Below are 20902 nucleotides of genomic sequence, written 5' to 3'. Positions count from 1 at the left end.
AGAAGAACATGCTACTGAAACCTCAGAGAGTTCATGGTTCGTGTGTGTTTTAACAAAGCTCTTACGCACACTCAAAAAGAGTTAATACACTTTGTGATCAGAGTCGAGTGTCAGGGAGCATCCTCCATGTCAAAGCACAGTTGGTTGTTTTATTTAAACCTCTGCAAGCTTTACACATTTTTCTTTTTGTCCTCATTACAAGGAGTCTGAACTGAGAAAATATAGCGGTAAGATATCAATGCAAGACTCTCCTTGAAATTTGTACCACTCTTTATAAGTTTGCATTTGAGTAAAATAGGTCCACTAAGTAGAACTACTTTAGTCTGTTTCGGTGTCCCATTTCTGTAATTCACTAGAACTACCACCTCAGGGTTAGATGCTTCTGTGAGGGTTACAAATGCTAGATAATGAAAGAACAATGGTGGGTCAAGAAGAAGCACTGAGGGGATTTTTGTAGTCATGTGATCGGTAGAAATCTTACTTCTTTAAAGGTGTGGGGACAAAATATTTTGTTCGCGTGGTCATAGGTCAAAGAGTTCATCCCTGGGTCAGAGTGAAAATTTCTCAAAGCTTGAAGGAAATCCCTCAGAGCATTCTTGAGATATCGCGTTCACAAGCATGGGAGGAAGATGAGGTTTAATGACCTTGACCTTTGAACTCCAAAATCTCATAAGTTCATCTTTAAACCAGAGTGGACATTTTTGCATAGAACATCTCTCAAAGCATTTCAGGGGTGGTACATTTACAAGAAAGAGGTGAAGATTAGACTAAATGGCATTAACCTTTAACTTTGGCCTCCAAAATCTAATCAGGTTATCCCTAATGCATGAAAGATCAGGGGATGAATATGAGGCAGAATTAGCCTTTGACCTACAAACATTTCTTAAAGTGGTCTCAAGATAATGTATTCAACATCAGGGAGTTATTATGAGGTAGAACAACCTTGACCTTAGACCTTTAAAAGGCCCAATCAGTTCATCCTTACATCAGAGTGGACATTTTGCAAAGTTTAAGGAGCACCTTTAACATGCACTCTAAAATACATTTGAGAACTGGGTGAACATCAGGTAAAATTGACCTTTGACTACCAAAATAACTTAAGTTAATCATTAAACCAGAGTGGACATTTTTGCTAACTTTAAAGAAAATTTCTGTGCATTCTTGAGATAAAGGGAGAGTACAAGGTGAATATAAGGCTTAAAGACCTTGACCTATGATTTTGACCCCAAAAATCTAATCAGTTCATCCTTGAGTCTGAATGGAGTTTTTCTGCAAATGTTAAGGAAAATATCTTAAAGCTTTCTAGAGTTATTGTGTTCACAAGGATGGCCTAGATATTCATATGGATGGACAGGTCAGACTGTCTGGGGTTACCAGTCACTGCCATGTGACTGCAAGATGCATTGTGCAAATTAATAATATGGGCATTGGAAAGGCAGAAGGGATGGTGATGCTGATTTAGCCTTACTGAATCTACAAAACCCAAGTCCTTACCTATAGTAATACTAATGTTTTTTTTTTTTTTTTTTGTTATTATGGGGAGTTCATTTATTGGTCAAAGTAAAGAAATATTTGGGTTATTTTTTAAATGCAGAACTGAGTCCATGTGGATCTTGGTTTTGATCTCCATCCCAAGATTTGAAAGAGTCAACACAAAAGCAGGGCCAACACCAGCAGAAAGGGTAGGGCTATCAATGGAGACATGTTGATAGATCAAAGTCACATCTATAAAAATGTGACTGTTACTGCACAGAAACAAACCCGCCTGTTAAACCAGCTGTTGAATCAAAAGTTCCATCTTAGAGGTCGATATGGAGGCCTGTTAAATTTAAAAAAAAAAAAAAAAAACATGACTGACAATTATGTCAATACATAAAGGAAAATGTCTAAGAAAAAGTGTGTTGATCAATATTCTTTCTAACAGTTATCTGAGCTATTCTGATATTACTTTGTGTAATTATTGTTGAGATCTATGAGTCTGTTTCCTTGATGCTGAACGACACTGAGCCACTAATTTACATAAAGTTTTGGACGTACAAAAACACTGTTATAATGAAAACCAAGCAGATAGAACAGTTTGAAAAAATTGTCAGTGTATGTATTTCCAAAAACTGCAAACTGGAACAGTCACATCTCAGGAGAAGTAAGAAGGATGGATTTGTCTGTGAGTAATAGAAGCACTGACACCTTTTTACTGGCAGAAAATGTGTCACTGAATTCAACCATATTTCAGCCAGTCTCAGATGATTCTTGGATACATTTTTATTTATTTCTTCATTTTATCAGATTGCTATCTAAGGAGTGTGAAACATCTGGGGTTAATGTCTGCAGAAAAAGGATTAAATCTGCACTTTTAGAATTGAGGAGCCTCAGATGGAACTTCTGTAGAGTAAGAATATGAGACATGACCTAATGTGTTTAAAGGTGTGGATTTGTTCTAAAGGGCCATTTTGGTTTGCCAAACCCCCAGACCACTTTTACCAGCTGGAAACATGAGTGCATTGGTATTTAGTGGTGTTGTTGGACAGTTAGAGTCCAAATCTTTAAATCTGAATATAAATATTCTACATATAAAATAGCAGCTTTCATCACCACAGAGCTCTCATTTTGTCACTGGCTGTGGTCTAGAAACTTAATTGCAATTTCAAATTCTCTACAGTTAATAACTGGTAACTTCAGTTGGCCTAATAGAGACATGGCCCGGGAACTGTAGGTAGTGTGGTTATTTTCCTGGGGCTTGTTTTTTAGGTTGCATTTTGGTTGTAGTGATTTTGTGAGCCTTTGGTTCACAAGTTGGTCCGCTTTGCTTTCACACCTCCAACAAACCACACCAGGGTTCGTTTGAAAGTGGGCTGAGACCCCCTGTTTTCAGGCGGACCAGAGTCTGCTTGTTTGGTCCGCTTTAGAGTTCGCGTGAGCTTTCACACCACTCCAAACAAACCGGACTATCTGGAAAAATGGACCAGAGTTTATTTAAAGCGGACCAAACAGCTCTGGTACACACTGTACTGTACACTAGTTTAATTTTTTAGAACTTGCCCTTTTTTGTTTAAATAAGGATATAAAGCTATGCATATTTAGGGTAAAGGCTGATATAACTGCACATAGTAGCCAAAATTAATGTAAACATAGTTTATATAGGCCCCTATGAGTTATACATGTTTTTTTCTTAAAACAAGGTTGATAATACTTGAACTTGTGTCTTCTACAGAAAAATATACCATTGTTTCACTCTCAGGTAGTATAGTTATTATGGGAAAGTCGAGATGAAAATTGAAAATGACAAGAATAAAGTCAGAATTTCGAGAATAAAGCTGAAATATAATTTTAAGATCAAAGTTGAAATGATGAGAAAAGATCAAAATGTAGAGAATAAAGTCAAGTTGAAATACAATTTCAAGAAGGATCCACGGTTTGTAATAGCAAGTTTCAACTTTATTCTCTTCATCACCTTTAATCTCAACTCAGGTAGCTTGTGGTAAAGCTGGAGCTCAACTTGTTGCTTGTCCTTGTGTTCACATATGCACCTGCCTGCATCATGAGCATTCTTGTAATGCTTGTAATGCATCAATCGGTCAGTTAAGTATTAATTTGCTTAGCACCAATTCATAACCAAAGTTTTCTGATGATGCTTAACAAAGAGGGAAGGTCTAGACCAGTGGTTCTCAACTGATCCGGCCTCAGGACCCACCAGTCTCTCATGACAGATTGTGACCAAAGTTTCCAAAAAATTTCAACAATGCATGTTTAGTTAATGGAATATGTCGCAGTTTGGAGCATGATTGGACCAAAACACCTGATATGAAAAAGGGGCAAAAATTACAAAATGTACACCCCCATTATTATGTGTAAATTTTTGCCAATTTTCCAAAGAACTTGTAAAATGACTTCATTATCATGGGAAAAGTAGCCATTTATTGCAAGAAGTGGGGATACATTAGTTAAAATATTGATCAAACATTTAAATTTACCCAGTTTTACAGTAAAACGGGGTAAAATAAAAGGTATCAATGCATGTCCAATAAGGAGTAGAGGAATTTTGCTATAATTTAGTTGCGACCCACTGAAAACTGCTCTGCGACTCGCTTTTGGGCCCTGACCCACCAGTTGAGAACCACTGGTCTATACTGTAGTGTCTGATGTATTATTAAAAAAGACCCAAACTTAATCACCATGAGGTCAGCACTAGCAACATTAGACATCATCTTTGTCAATGGAGACCATTTCTGCTACCATCCTCATACTGAGTTGTTGATCATTTTGAATGATTTGTTCAGTTTGTTGATGGGCACCCAGGATGTTCATCATCTTGGACATCCTCTCTGCCTTCACTAAATCTTTTGTGCCATTCAAACACAGGTGCACGTGACATGTGGTGTTCTCCATACATCTCAGTTAATGTATGAAAAGATTCCGCTGCCGTTTTGTTCAAATTCACCAAAAATGTCAAGTTAATGCATTGCTCAACTTTTAAGCAAATAATTTCCTGATACCGTAGCAAAAAACATGTGCACTTCAATCAGTAGCTAGCAGTGAACTGAAGACGTCACTTATTGGAAACTTAAAGCAGTTGTGTGTGAAAACCCAACCTTTTATATACAGTATGACACGCAGTGTGACTGTGAACCATGTGGTTTCTCTCTCATAAGCCAGTCTCATTATTTAACAGTCATACCTTATATTTTTTCATTATTTTTACAGATTGACTGACTAAACAGAATTTTCCATTACCAGCTAGTTTGACAGATATGTTTTCCTCTGTGCAGTGACGATGACACTCCGTGAAGATGTGGATAATTGTGGACTTTATTTATCTTTCACATGTTGTTCCTGCGGCTGAGTTGACTGTCAAACCTCCTCCACCTCTATGGCATATTTGTATACTGCACTTTGCATTGGTGTCACTCTAATTGAACGCGGGGGACGTGTGGTGGCCATGATGCATGTGCGTGCTTGTGCTCAACAGCAGCTATACCTTGAATGGCTATGACATTATAGCTAATAATAAAATCATCTAAAGCAGCATAGACGGTGTGATGTTGCAGCTGATGTTGACAGCAGGAAGGATCAAGTGGGTGTATCTCATCCTCTCTTTCAAGGCATTTTTTCAGATTCCAGGGTACATGCACCTCAGCTGAAACTCTGGGCTTCAGTTACTCACCACAGTTCACAGCTGAAATGCATTCTGGTCCACTGGGATTATTGCCAACAGAGACGAGTATGATGACTTTCTCCCCATTTGTTGTTGAATGGAGCTACAAATGGCAGCTCCAGACAAAAGCGCTCGCTCTGACTCAGAGGAACTGACACAAAAACCTGACATTTACTGCAGATGTTTCAGATAGAAAACAACACCGCCGTGCCGCAAGTGAATCAATACGATGTCACTATTTGGGCCAATTAACCTCTGAGGCGAGAAAAACATTAACAAGAAAACAGGCCAGGGAATGAAAAGGTGTGTCACTAGAAGCTCCTTTAAGGGCTTAAGGCTGGATTTATCTTTAAACTGCATCGACTCGGCTGCTCTTCTCCTGTTGCTCTGCTGTAACAGATACTGGTGTGGAGACTGGAGATGAGAGGAGGCGAGGAATGAAGAGAGGGAAAAAAGTAAAAGGGAATAGGTAATAGAAGGGGCAACAGAGAGAGAGGAAGGATAACAGAAAAAGAGAGAGGCAGAAGGGAGGGGGTTGGAGGAGCGAGAGGCAGAGCTCGACTCGATGTTTGAATAAAAATGAGGCCGGGTGTGGAGAGATTACTCTTTCTCTTTTTTGTCTCTCTCTCTTTCTGCTCGTCTTGGCTGTCCTCTTTCTTCCCCCTAAAGCCCAAAACCTCTCTGCACAACTCGCTCTGCCTCGGCTCTGCACTCTCACTGACCAGCGGTTTAAAAGGGAAGCCAGGCGAGAACTGGTATTACTCCAAAAGCTCCATTTCCACATACATTTTAACATGCATTTCTAAATTATGTATATCACTCTTGCATAAAAAAACGCTTGCTTTATTCTTTTGCGGGTTTTCAGGAAAGAGTTTATCCAAAAACCATGAAACAAAAATAAAAGCTTTCTTCTCTGGTTCACATTCACTCCTATACTGGCTGTAAACACTCTCTGTACACGCTTTAAAACCTTTCTTCTTATTAATTTATTTATTTTCCTATTGCTTGCCATTGTTTTCAGGATGTATTTAATGTGTATGGTTTATTTAAAAAAAGAAAAGCAGCTCGGTGATGGGCTGTCGTCTGCCTTTCTCTGTTTACCAATACTGTTCTAGGTGTTCCTGCTCCTATAGTCAGAGCATCTCACTGTACTGTATCATAGACTGTAATATAATGGGAACGCCTGTGATCTTTGTGTGTGGGAGTTTGTGTGCCTGTGTAATATAACGTGTGTGTGCTGTTCAGTGTACAGTAAAATGTTTGTATATTGTGTGAGTTTGTAGCTGTTAACTTTCTGAGTCTCACATTTACAATGCACTGTTTGTCAATAAAGAAGACAAAGGGATCAGAGTGAGCACATCTGGTGAATTATTCACAAAAAAATCAAGCTTAACATTACATTACATGTAGAAATGCACCGACTGTGACAATTAGGGCTGATACGCAACAGCCTATCTCTTGTTTGATTCAGCAGCTAGATATACCAAATAGCTTGGACACAACAGTATTTATGGTAAAATCATATGGGAAATTTTATAATAATAATAAAAATAAAAATAACTCTATTTGTATAGCACCTTTTGAAAACAAGGTTTACAAAGTGCTTTGACATGCAGAAAAAAATAAAGCAACAGAACCCAACAAGAGATAAAGACGACAAAGCAACATCACAGGAACACTCAAGGAAAGGAACCTAAACCATATTAAACCAAGCCTTCATATTAAACCCACACAACATTATTAACCGGACAACATGAGATGTTATTAGAACTTTAACATCTCAAGACAACATAGAGCTTAGACATCCCCTGATATCACTAGAACTGAAACAGCCAAGATGTCATTAGAAGTAAGGCATCCTAGGATATCTTTAGAACTGAGGCATCAGTGAGACATCATGAGAACTCATAAGTACCCGGCCAACACGGGAACCCAGCTACAAAACTTAAGACCAAGGGGACCAAGTTTTAAAAAGCAATTAAAAGAAAAGTAGTAAGAGCTAAAAACACTGAGGTTAAAAGGTCTGTAAGATAGATTGGATCCAGACCCTTTAACACAGGCCTATTCAATTAGAGGCCCGGGGGCCACATGCAGCCCAGAACTAACCTTCAAGTGGCCCAGCCTGTGGTCATGCCCGAGATTCAGAGGGCAACCTGTTTTGCAAGTTTTCCTAAATTCACAGTATTTCAGACCATGAATGCAACACTCTGTTTAGCCTAGCAACAGTCTACCTACAGTGTACTGCCTTGTTTTGATGCGTGGCAAGTGATGCTGACAGAAGAAGCCCCAAAATACCAAATTTAGAAGGGAGACTATAAATAATATGTGCAGATTTTTCATCAAATTGCTCTGTATTGGTTCCAAATTTGACATTACCAGCTGCTTTCTGGGCGCCGAACATTTCCGGCCCAGTTACATTTCTTGATTTTAAAATTTGGTCCAGTTGAATTTGTAACTAAACAGCCCTGCTTTAGTGCTTTAAAAGTAATACGTAAAATCTTAACATCAATTCTACAACTAACAAGAAGCCAATGTAAAGATGCTTAAATTGGGGTGATGTGATGTCTGACTGGGGGAGGATTGATTTTAATTTGGAAATACTGCATAAATGAAAGAAGCATGACTGAATATTTTTATTGATGTGTGCTGCAAAGGTGAGGTTAGAATGAAATTCAACTCCTAGATTTCTGGCCGTTGATGTGATATTTGATGAAAATGAACCAAGGCTGTTTTTGATGATCACCAGGTCACCACGGTCTAGGATAAATGGATCACTGTGGTTTGTTTATCCCTGTGTGTCCTCTGTTATCAAAGAAGCATTTCTTGGCTTTTTGTTTGCAAAAAATGCAGGATTAGGGTCAGAAAGATAACCAAAGGTATGTACAGCAGTCCAGATGTTGTCTCAGGGCATAAGGATGTGTCAGTCAGAGGTGAGGTAAGCTAAATGAAAAGTTCATAGAAATTCCAAAATAAAATGTTTAAAGTAATATTACAGTTCATAGATTGAAAATGAGATGCATAAATTAATAAATCAGAAATACATCAGCTCATGGGTTGAAAACAATGGCAAATTTGTAAATAAGATGAAAACATACATCAATATTAGAGTTTAGGGGTAAGAAACATGCAAATGTTAAAGTTCATGGTGTAAAAATAATAGCATATTCATAAACAGGTAAAAAAAAAACCATCTGCTATAGATTTTACATTTCAGTTTCGTGGTCGATTTATCTCTTATCCCTATCATCCCTACAAACGGATCAATGCTCAGCCTCAGTTTCTGGTCTGACTGTGCTCACCTCGCTCATCTAAACTTAGCAGACAGGGTAGGGATTTGTAAAGGACACGTGTGTTGCTCACAACATGGTTACCATAAATAAACGCATCTCAGTTAAGAGAAAGAAAAACTATAAAAGTGATCCTTTTGATTCCTACTTAGGTTAAATGGAAACAGGTAAGTAACATGACTGGGTATAGAAGAAGCATTTTAGAGAGGCAGGGTCTCCCAGAAGTACAGATTGGCAGAGATCCACCAATCTGCATCTAAAAATTGTGAAACAGTTTCAGAAAAATGTTCCTCAAGGTAGAACTGAAAACTTTGAATATCCCACCATCTGAAGTACATAATATCATCATCAGGATTGAGAGATCTGGAGAAATCTCTGTGTGCAAGGTACAAGGCCAAAGGTCAATATAAGATGCTAATGATCTTGAGGCCCTCAGGCTGCTTCTGTACGGCATGATTCTGTACTGGAAATCCCTGCAGGGGCTCAGGAATACTTCCAGAAATCCATCACTGTTCAAAGTGCCATCCATGAATGCAAGTTAAAGCTGTATCACGCAAAGAAGAAGCCATATGAACCAGATCCATAAACACTGCCATCTTCTCTGGACAAAGCTCATTTAAAATGGACTGAAGCAAAATAGAAAACTGTTCTGTGGTCAGATGAATCAAAATTTTAAATTGTTTTAGGAAACCATGGACAAGAAGAGAAGGTCCATCCAGCTTGTTATCAGTGCACAGCTCAAAGGCCTGCATCTCTGATGGTCTGGGGTTGCATTAGTGCCTATAGCATGGGCAGCTTACACATCTGGAAAGGCTCTATCAAGGCTAAAAAATATGTAGAGGTCTTATAGCATCACATGCAACCGTCCTTACGTTTCTTTTGGGAAAGGCCTTGCATAGTTTAACAAGGCAAAACTTAATCACATACTGCATCAATAGCAATAGCACGGCTTCACAGCAGATGGTAAAATATCTCAGTTTCAACATCTGATATGTTGTTTATGTCCTATTGTAAACAAAATAAGGGTCAATGCAAATCAGAGCATTCTGTTTCAATTTACAGTTTACACAGCACCCAAAGTTTTTTTGGCTCAAGGAATTGATATGTCAACAGAACATGGGAGTGAGGTCAGAAGAGACACCCACACACACATTCATAAGACACACAAACAACTTTTTTTCAGGAATTGTTGAGGGGATTTTGGAAAAAAAAAATTATTAAAGCTGGGTCCAGCTGATCTGCCAAAGTGAGACAAATGGTTTAAGACAAATGGAGTTGTTTGTTCCAAGTTCATTTCCAGGAAAAGGAGAGTGTGCTTCCAAGGAATATTAAAGTCAGATGTTTGCCAGATGTTTATTTATCAGCCGCATTAATGTTCATTGGATCATGTCAAACATGCCAAAACAGTAAAATAATAGCAGGAATAGTTTTAGGCATCTGTAAATCCCATTCAAAGGAGTAAAAATGTTTGGTTGGATTGACAAATCTTTTTTTACCAGCTTAAAGAAATAAAATGCAGTCAACATGAACAAAATAATGAAAGATAGCACCATGTAGACAGGATACACTGGATGAAGACAGAAACAGGGAAGTGTTCTGAATTATTTAAGTACTGAAAGGTAACATCACTGGAATTAATACATAATAATAATAGGAGGAATCAGTATTATTGGCCTAATGATCACTGGTGGAGACAGCTTTGAGCTTTTTCTCACCTGTTACACGCTGTGATAAATTCTTTGGTAGATTACAGAGGACAATCGCATTCTGAAAAGTAATAAAAGAGGTAATAAAAGTCCATAATGAGCTCCACTTTGATGCCAGCAGACTAAATTAATCCCTCATGGGAGTCAGAGTCACTTTCTCCAAATGTGTTTGACGCTATAATTCATTACTGAGAAAAAAAGTTTACAACCTGCAAGAATGGTGTGAAAGAAGCAGATCTTGTGAGAGATTTACAGTTGCTGAAAAGGTGAGCTGACTAGAAATTACCAGAAGTAAAAACCCATAAGGTGGGTTCAAGCAAATTAAAAGCACAGTACCTAAATCTCACGGACAGGGGGCTCTCAATCAAAACAATAACAAAATATGACCAATAGAGACGCACTGCTCAGCTCCACCTATCGCCATAAAACATCTTACTTAGAAGTGATAACTGAAAAATGCTTTGAGTCTCTTTGAGGTGTATTAATGAAACAGTAAACCACTGTTTTTGTTGTGTAGATACATTTCTCAAAATGAGGGAGAAAAGCTGTTAAAAGTGGCCTTCCTGGGTCATGTTTAGAGCAATCTCAGAATGCTTTGCAAGTAGCTAACAGCATTAGCCAGGAAAGCAACATTTTACAAGTCTTGTCATGGAATTCAACCTTGAAACCAGATGTCTGGCCAGACAGCATCACAAGAGGGAAGCAACTGATGTAGGTGGAGTTGAGAAACACATCTGGTGTCTCCTCAACCAGGGCTGCAACATTATGGCGTTAGCGGTGTTCAGGGGAGAGAGTTCTCTGTTACAAGGAGCACTTGGATAATGGAATGTGCAGCGAATGCCAGAGAACGATCATGGTTCATTATAAATAAGAAGCCCAAACATGAATGGGATACAGCAACAGAACAGCAGCTTCCTGTAGCAGTTCCTGCTTCCTTATAGAAGTCTTTTACGAAAACAGCCAGCGTTTTCTTTACCATCGCTGTGGAGGAATTTTGTCCCACTCTTTGTTTTTTAATTTAGCCACACTAAATGGGTTTTGGAGCATTAATGGCCTGTTTAACATCATGCTATCGCATTTCAGTCAGATCTGAGTCCACACTTTGACTCGAACTCCAAAACTTTGTTTTGTTTTATTAAGTCATTCAGAGATGGACTTGCTGGGGTGTTTTGGATCATTTTCCTGCTGCAAAGCCCCAGTGCAGCTGAGGTCATGAAACTGATGGCTAGACATTCTCAGTCAGGATTTTCTGGTAGGGAACAAAATTTATGGTTCCATCAATTACAACAAGTCAGCCAGGTCCTGAAGCAGCAAAAAAGCCCCAGACAATCACACTACCATCTCCATGTTTGACTGTTGGTATGATGTTCCTTTTACAACAGTGGGCTCATGGAGTAATTTTGGTAGGGTGGCCACTCCTGGGAAGGTTCACCACTGTTAAAAGTTTTCTCCATTTGTGGATAATTGCTCTCCACAAATGGAGAAAACTTTCAACAGTGGTGAACCTTCCCAGGAGTGGCCACCCTACCGAACATTTGGGGGAGGCAAGCAGATGTGGATGGCTTCTTTCCTTTCAATAAATTAAACCATCATTAAAAACATTTTAAAGGGCTGGACTAGCTCAGAATATCTTTAATTATCAAAATTTGTTTGGTGACATGAAACATGTAAGTGTGGCAAACATGGAAAAAAAAGCACCATTACATTACTAGTATAATTCAATAATTTCTCTGCCTTAGACAACTGTTGGAAATGTCTGAGGTCATATTATTACTCTATTCAAAATATACATAACATGAAAGTAATTCTTTAATTAATGCTGACATTTAACTGTAATGATTCTACATATTGTAGCTTCAAACCTGCGTGTTCAATAACAGAAAGTGACTAGCTGTCAGCCTGTGGAGTATGCTGTGGTATATGAAGAGCCGTCACAGCTCCATCAATTCACATGAAACACATTAACAGCACAAGAGTTGTTTCACAGCGTTAATGAGCACCATAAATACATGTTAGCTGTGTAATTGTCATAAAGCTGTTACATTCTTCAAAGTGACAGCAAATGAGATTTTATCACATTAAACTTAGAAATGAATAAATGTATTCTTGTATTTCACTGAAATACATGATGCAGGCCAAACAACGCTGCTGCTAACCAGCTTTCATGTAATATATAAATCAAGAGAATTCATTATGAGTGGAACTAGACTGTCACCTGGCTGCACTATGTATCTTTTACAAAGGATGTGCAGTACTTTATAGACTTAAGCAGGAGATTGAAAGGATAAGATGGAACATATTTTATGGTGTTACTTTCAGTGCTAAATAGTTTAGATTTTAAAAGCACTAAATGTAAAGAACATTTGTAATATGCTGGGAATATAAATTTTAAAAATAAAAGTATTGTATTGGGAAATGTCAGAAAACACTGCAGAGAGAGTTTGAAATTCTTGCTGTTTAGCACTAATCTTTAGAGGTGAATACAGCCAACCATGACCTCAAAGTGACATCAAATCTTTGAGATACTTGTTTTTGCCAAAGTCTCAAGAGGGTCATAAAGTACAGCCACAGAACATCCAGAACTCTAAGACACTCTGTTTACTCCTTTTCTGTTTCTCCTCCTGTTGGTAGAATAAGAAGTTTGTATGGATGTCAGAGGGTTTAAATTAAAAGTCTGTATAAATTAGAGGAAAATAACATCGCTATTAATCCAACTTGACAAGACAAATTCCGCAATGCAAGAAAGCAAAAGAGAGGAAAATGTGTCATTTCAACCCTACAAGGAAAAGACCACTGCTTTCCCTTACTGATCACAATCTTGAAGAAAGTGCAGCATTACTAAGATTGATTTTCATGGGCATACAGTGCCTTTAAAAAGTATTCACCCCCTTGGATGTTTTACCTTTTTATTGATTTTGTAAATCAGTCATCGCCAATATATTTTGGCTTTTTTGACAAAAAAAAAAAAAAAAAAATTACAAAAAAGACCCTCATTAATGTCACATGAACACAGATTACTTCAAAGTAATGTGAATTAATAAAAATATGTAATATTAAATACGTGATTATTCGATTATTTGTAAATATTCACCCCCTTTAAAGTGATTGGTGACTGATTTAATTCAACAGAGGTCCAGCGTATTGGTGCTAGTAGTCTCACAACTATTGAAATGGGGATCATCTGAGTACAGTGGATGTGTCTCAAGTGATTGTACTATAAAGACACCTGTGTCTGGAAGGTTTAGTCACTGGTCGGTATTCCTTGCTACCATTAAACCATGAAGACAAAAGAACAAGTTACAGGCTTCAGCAGCTGAGATGGGAGAGACTCTGCAGACTACAACTGTTGGCCCAGTTCTTCACCAGTCAAAGCTTTATGGGAGAGTGGAAAAGAGAAAGCCACTGTTGAAGAAAACTCAGATTACACCTCAACTAGAGTTCTCCAAAAGGCACGAGGGCGACTCCATGGTCAAGTGGAGGGAAGTTTTTTGGTCTGATGAGACCAAAATGGTGCTTTTTGGCCCCCAGACAAGTCGCTATGTGTGGCGGACGAGGCAAACTCACCATCCTCACACTGAAGAATGGTAGTGGCAGCATCATGCCGTGGGGATGCTTCTTGGCAGCCAGCCCTGGATGGCTCTTAAAGGTAGACTGTATGAATACAGCAAAAAATAGTAAAATCCTACAGGACAATGTTATTCAGTCTGCAAGAGAACTTCGGTTTGGGAGATTTCAATTTCCAGCATGACAACGACCTGAAGCATACAGTGAAAGCTACACAGAAATGGTTTAAAGACAACAAGGGGAATGTTCTGTAGTGGCCGAGTCAAAGCCAAGACCTCAATCCAATAGAGCATTTGTCACTGGATTTAAAAAGGCCTGTTCACACCCTATCCCTGTGCAACTTGACAGAGCTTGAGCAGTTTTGCAACGAAAAAATGGACAACAATTACAGTGTCCAGAGATGCAAGCCTGACTGAGACCTATCCACACAGACTCAGTGCTGTGAGTGCAGCCAAAGGAGCATCTACTAAATACTGACTCGAAAGAGTTTAATATTTATGCTGTCACTTATTTTACACTATATATTTTTATTTGATTAAAATAACTTTGAAGAAATCTGTTTTCACTTTGACAGTAAATAGTTTTTTGGTATTCTTTTGGTCAAAAGAGCCAAATTATATTGACTATGAATTGATTTATAAAATAAATAAACTACTAAAACATCCAAGACGATGACTGTAGGCAGTGTATATCCACTTTTGGATAACCAGCTTCAACCAAATTCTTTTCCCTTCAGTTTCTCCCTCTCAGATCAAGAATTGATTTTCAAGATAAAATTTAAAGCATGTCTGGGTCTGGTTCAAAACTCCACCCCAGAATTATTGAGTCCTTATTGATCTCTTAACCCAGCAACTCTGCTCTGACAACCATATATGCCTCTGAGGGTGTTGGCTGACTTTTTGAGCTTATTTACTGCTATCAGCATGCCCAAACAGTATGTACTGCACACTGCAGACTAACTACACTGTCAAATGTGCAATTTCTAATCCAAACAGCCCTAAATAAGCGTGAACCAAATTAGCTTCACCATTGGCCTGTATGTATATAATATTTGATATATATGTACACAATGTTCATTACATACACAGCTACAGGAGTTTTATTTGACTATATCAGGTTACTTTTATTGATATGCTGCTTGTTGGCTGGCGAGCTCCTTTGATAAAATCTGGGAACTTGTCACAGACACAACATTGCATATAATAATTTCAAAATACACCACATGTTATGCATATACAGCTCTGGAAAAAATAAAGAGACTACTGCAAATTTTCTGAAATCAGCATCTCTACATGTATGACAGCCATTCCATTCCAGTGTCTGTTGAATTCCAACACAAGCACACCTCATTCTACTTAATGAGGTACTGATTAGATGATCATCTGAACCAAATCTTATTTACCGAGGTAAAGTATAAAAAACACTGCTGTGGTCTTCACTATTCTCTTGCATAGGACCAGCTGGGTGGTACAAAACAGTGCTAGTAGCACCTCAAAAGTAATTGGAATAAAAAGAATAACTGCTGACCAAACCAAAACAGTTGAAAAGAAAAGTTTTGAGTGAGAACAAGAAAGGTTCAATTCTGGCTTTACTGGCAGAGGGATACAGTGAGTGTTGCTTCCATCCTTAAAATTTCTAAGACAGCGGCTGAAAAGAACAAGGTCAAGCAGCAGACACTGGGGACAGGCATTTAAAATGTTTCATAAGGACACTGACTAATCCTAGAAACAAACAGAAAAGACAGAAGGTAGTACTTAAATGTCCTGCCTTGTCTGGTCATTTATAAATAAACTTTTCTAAGGAATTTTTCATAACCAGATCATAATCAACACCATCAAAACTATTTTTGCACTTTGATAGCAGCATGCTATAGCCCACACATTTGAGTCAACTAAATACATTAAAGATAGCACGAAAAAAAGACATCTCAGCAATGGCCTAAATACCTAACAGAAATAGAATTCAGTCACGTCATGCATTGAGACAACTCATTAAGGAAGTGGAATAAGATGCACTCAAGCACAGTGGAGTTCCTTGCGGTAAAATGAAAACAAGACATTGTGATCTGCTGAATAAAACAAATGTCGACCTTTGCAAATTAAGTTCTATCCATGGGTATTTTTTTGTCTTTTATTTGGAGTTCAAGTGGGTTGTTTTGACTTGATCTGGTGGGTATTGGACATACTGGCACTGGTGAAAAACTGTTAAAAGTGGCCTTCATTATTTGTGCTGCAAGCTACTCACAAAGCATTCTCAGATTGCCTGCAATGCAAATCAGGAAGGCCAAAGCGCTCGGCAATCTCAAGTTTTTCAAAGATACTACACATAAAGCTATTCTGATTATTAATGGACAGAAATGCCTCACATATTTGAGAGTTAACGTAGGCACGGAGGTCTGAATGCCTTCAGAGAGAGACAAAGGAGCTAAATGGAGCTCATTTCTTATTCATGTTAAATTTCGTGTCGCCCCCGACCCTCTGCTCTAAGGGTTAATGGCTTTCAGAAGTCCCACACCAAAGCCTGGTCAGGCATGTTAGCAGGGAGAACAACACCAGGCGTGGTGGAATGACTTCATTACCGGTAGAAATAAATGAGTGACAGAAGGAGGTTAAGAGAGAGGGAAGATGGAGGAAGGAAGAAAAAATGAAGAGATATGAAAGCGCCTGAGTGTGTCACATACAGTGAGTCATCTTCACACAACCTCAGCAACACAAATCTGTCTTTCCTGTCCTCCCCCAAAAGCCCTGCAGATAAATAATTGACTCTCTCCCTTTTCCAGCACCGGTCTTCTGGTCAGACGCGTTTTGCTCTCCGGACATGAAGATGAGACAGTGATGATTCTTTCTTTTTTTCCTCTGCGGCTCTGTTTCTTCCCTGCCTGTATCTCCCCCTCGCAGAATTCTCTGCAGGAAACGATGAATAGCGAGTGTTTTTTTTTAAAGTTATCTATTATTGAGCAGCAGTCAGCAGCAGCTATCTCTATCTACTTGGCTGCTAAAATAAATATGACACAGCGCTGAAGAGATTTGCTCAGATCTGAACCGAGACCTCTTGTGCTCCGAGCATGCAGAGTTACACTTTTAGCTGCAAAGCAAAAGCCAAAGCCAGGCAGGCCGGATGCTCGAAGCAACCTGTAAATAAAGTGTTCTTTTTTTGTTACTTTGCTGCAACACCACAACGGAAGAACAGAAAGACTTTTTGGCTGTCTTGTTTTTGGTTTAAACTCTCTTGCAGAGAATTGAATGGGAATGGAACAAACTTTTTTAACATTTTTTCCAGTGGTTTTATTTCCTTTTGTTTAGATTTAATGCTCCTGTGATCAAATCAACATTTCTTTATCAGTGTGATATTCTATATTAGAGGTTCTGGAAAAAAACAAACATTCATGTCAGAATCAAATATGAACTTCAGCAATTCTGAATTGATTCAAACATCCAAAAATCATTTTTTTCTGTACTTTCTTTCATTTTAAGAATTTTTGCCAGAAACCATTTGGGCAAAACAATTCCACAGGCAGCTCTTTCTTCCTTGTAGCCTCTCTGCCTTTTGGTATGGTGATGTGCTAGAGGGTGTGTCAGTCCTGCTAGCTCTCTGCATCTGAATTTATAACTGTCTTTGACACACTAACATACTGCCTATGAAGAAGTAAGACATTCAGCACATCCTGTTTTCATCAAAGAAAAGCACTGGGATTCACCATGGACACTGCAATCATCCAGGTAAGAGGAATTCTGATCAATGTATCGGCTAAGACTGTTGAATCAAAGCGAATGATTTCAGGAATGTGTAAAAGCCTGCCCATAGACGGTTTTGGGATTCAGCAAAGGTAGTCAGTTGCCTGGGGCTTGTACTCCAAGGGGCCTGAAGAATCATTGCATCACATAAGAGGTGTCTATAACTTTCAATGATTAAGGCATGTAATCTGAATGTAAATAAGAGGCCAAGATTGAATTAGAATAGCATGAAATACTTTTTTTAAATCCAAAAAAGTCCCTGCGAAGGATGTCTGTCCCAACAGCAAGGCCCGAGATGTTCAAAAAGCCCCAGAATGTCTTAATAAAAAGCAAATTATAATAAGGTAGATACATCCAACCATCCATTTCCTACACTGGTTATCATTTGAGGTTGCGGAGGCCTGGAGCCTGTCACACCTGTACACCCTGGGCTGATCACCAGTCAGTTGCAAGGCTGGCATATAGAGACAAACAACAACAGGTATTCTGAAACTGACATCTATGGGCAATTTAGAGTCACCGGTTAACCTAAGGAGCATGTCTTGGTCTATATACTCAGCTCTGCTGCGAATCCCACAAATGCATGTTCCTCACAAATGTGGCACCATTTAAAAGGGAAATAAACTGACTTTCCAGCAGTATATAATTTATTGCCAAGATGCATTGTTACAACAAAGAAATAATCAAACAAACTCAAATTTCTTTACTTTTTGTACTAGCTTTAGTATTTTCAGTTGTATGTTTAGACCACAGACTGCAGAAAGAATTGGACACTGACATTGATTTATCTCTCTATCAAATGAAATGAGCCAATCAGTGCGCAGTGAGGTTTTCCCCCAAATATAATCAAAACGATTGTGGTACAAAATATTCACCCCCCGTACAGTGAGAGCACATGAAGACATTAGCCAATGAGACATGTTTTTTTTTTTTTTTTTGAACCACGTGGTAAACCAGTTTATTTCTAGTGTAAAAATGGTTTTTAAATATGTTTTCAGACAGAACTTCCAGTGTTCCTGCAGCCAGGCTCAAGTGGACACTCGCCTTGTTGCAATTTTTTGCACTTCTGCATTGGCTTCATTTTTCAGGGCCAGAGGTTGCCACTTGGTTTAGACATGGATTTGGTGGGCCCAGAAGATTTCTAGGTTTCAAACTGGACCCCTGCATTCTTAAGTTTGGGAAAGGCTGGTTTAGACATTGAAGGGTAGTCAATGATCTGTGTTTTGTAATGGTCATTTTAGCACTATATTCAATCACATTTTTCAAAAAGCTATAGAAGGACGTTCATATCATGTGCAAAGGGAACATTTCAAGCCAGATTTCCTGAGGTTTTTGACGTATTTTTAGTGTTTTACTTGGACTGGTCTCATCACATTTAACCTCCCTCCTGCAGCTGTTTTAGACCTTGTTTTTGGCTTGTCCAGCAATTGCTCTCAACAAGTTTCCAGCCTTCGCTCTCCTGATTAGTTTCAGCATGCTCGCCTGCCTCTTATTAGTCAATTACTGCAGTATATAAACCCTCCAGTGAACACTCACTCCTACCCTGATTATCTGTCACCTCTCTGCTGTTGCTTTGCAGCCCTCTTCCTCCTCTAGTGTTAGTACTGTCAGCTTTGGTTTATTTATTCCTGCATCAAACGTCCTGGTTCATTATTTCAAGTGAGCCTGAACCGGGGATTTGTGTGGTTTTAGTCGACTAAAAGACAAAATTTTGTCTGATCTTACAGTCATTGAAAAGTATTGTTTTAGATTTAGGTAATGACAGCTGTTGGCTCGCATTGTTCTGTTCTCTAGTGAGTAAGGATAGATGAAATTTGATACTCAAAGTCCTGAATGGGCTCAGTGTAGCTCTGCAGAGCCACACTCACAATCCCAACTAAAGAATGAGTTCATGAATGTACAAACTTTTCAGAAGAATAACTGACAGCTACTGTACAGTGATAGACCGCTGTTGAAGGGAGAAAGGTTACTAAAGGTCCGTGTAGCTTCAAGAAGGCAGTTTGAAAAGTACATGTCATCCTTTAGTCTGTATGTATTGTGCTAATAATAAACTGAGTCATCAGGACACAAATGTTTCTGGAGCCAGAACTAATCAGTAAACACTTGCATCTGTTAGTAAGGAGGAAGAGCGCAAAACCAAAAGTAATCAGAAGATGGACTTTCTTTGCAACAAGGCAGTGTATCTAATTGTATAAATACCACCTGATTTTAGGAGAAAGGAGTCTGCTTTGTTTACCATAACCCTGCCAAAATCTGAAATAAAAATGGGATCCTGCCATTTTTTGCTGTTCTTTTAATTTTTGGTGCTCTAATGTAGCATTTAATGCTCCAACACTGTTTAATAATAAACCCCAGAAGCAAGAAATATGTAATCCTACTAGCTTATGTAGTCTTGATGTGGTACTTAAAGCACAGGAAATGGAACTGCGTCATTAAAACATATAACATCTTTTCTTCTTTTTGTTTTTGTTTTTTTTCACATCATTTGGCTTAAGAAATATATATTCTTAAATTATAGTCTATTATTTTAATTTTAAAAAATATAGCAACACTGAAAACCATGCAATGACTTACAAATAACCCCAAAAAATTAGAAGATAAAATATGTAGAATTTCGGCACTGAAATATCTATTAATTTAAAAAGCAACCATTCCTGGGCTGGCTATATTTTTTAAACTAAGGTTTTACAGAATCCTAAATATGTCCTCAAGTTTTGTCTTTTTTTCTTATTTCATTGTGACTCAGGGTCAAAAAATTAGGATACATTCAACAAATAAACATCATTCAGTGAGTAAAAGGTAAAAAATATTGTTTCATATGGAAGAAAAAAATTCATGTGACAGACCTGATTTAAGTAGTTCATCCAAAATTATCAGATGGTTAAATTACATCAGTCTCACAGATAGCTTTTTATCCTTAACCCACATAAACACAAATGGTCCATTATGCAATTGATTGACAATTACGCATATAGACAGACATACACACTCACTCAGCTAAACAAACACTCACGCACACATACAGACATGGGACAATTTAGGGGTTTCTTAGGAGCTCATGAAAGTTGGGTGGTTTTGCAGCTTCCTTTAGTCTACAGAGCTTTGTACCCCCTACACATGAGTTGGCATTAACATTACTCAGGGCCACCTCCAAGCCCTCCTTTCAATACTACTGCTGGTTTTTATTCAAGGACTCAGTTCAATAAACAGCTCCTCATTAAACATTTAACATGTAAAAATCAATTAAGAAAAGTATTAAAAAACTAAGATTATGAACAAGGTCCTGTAGATGCTATAGTATGGTTAAAAGATGTGCAAAAGGTGCAAGGATGCTCACTAGATGTGATCAAAGTATAAAAATATGCAAGGGTGTGGCAGATTTACATGAGGTAGAAAAGATCATTCCAGATAGCTGATTAGTGCAAATGTGCATATGAAGTGAGGCATTTTAGCACAGAG

The 20902-nt window shown here is 38.3% G+C and overlaps 1 long non-coding RNA gene across 1 annotated transcript in view; it reads right to left on the bottom strand.

The window, feature by feature from the left end:
• Nucleotides 1-20902, bottom strand: part of LOC121512359 — a 98918-nt gene that overhangs the window by 4134 nt on the left and 73882 nt on the right. The gene's annotated exons all lie outside the window — the stretch shown is intronic.

Source organism: Cheilinus undulatus, linkage group 7 (genome assembly GCF_018320785.1).
Source record: "Cheilinus undulatus linkage group 7, ASM1832078v1, whole genome shotgun sequence".
NCBI classification, from domain to species: domain Eukaryota; kingdom Metazoa; phylum Chordata; class Actinopteri; order Labriformes; family Labridae; genus Cheilinus; species Cheilinus undulatus.
Note: the sequence above shows the minus strand (reverse complement) of the source record. Positions and strands in the feature narration are given on the sequence as shown.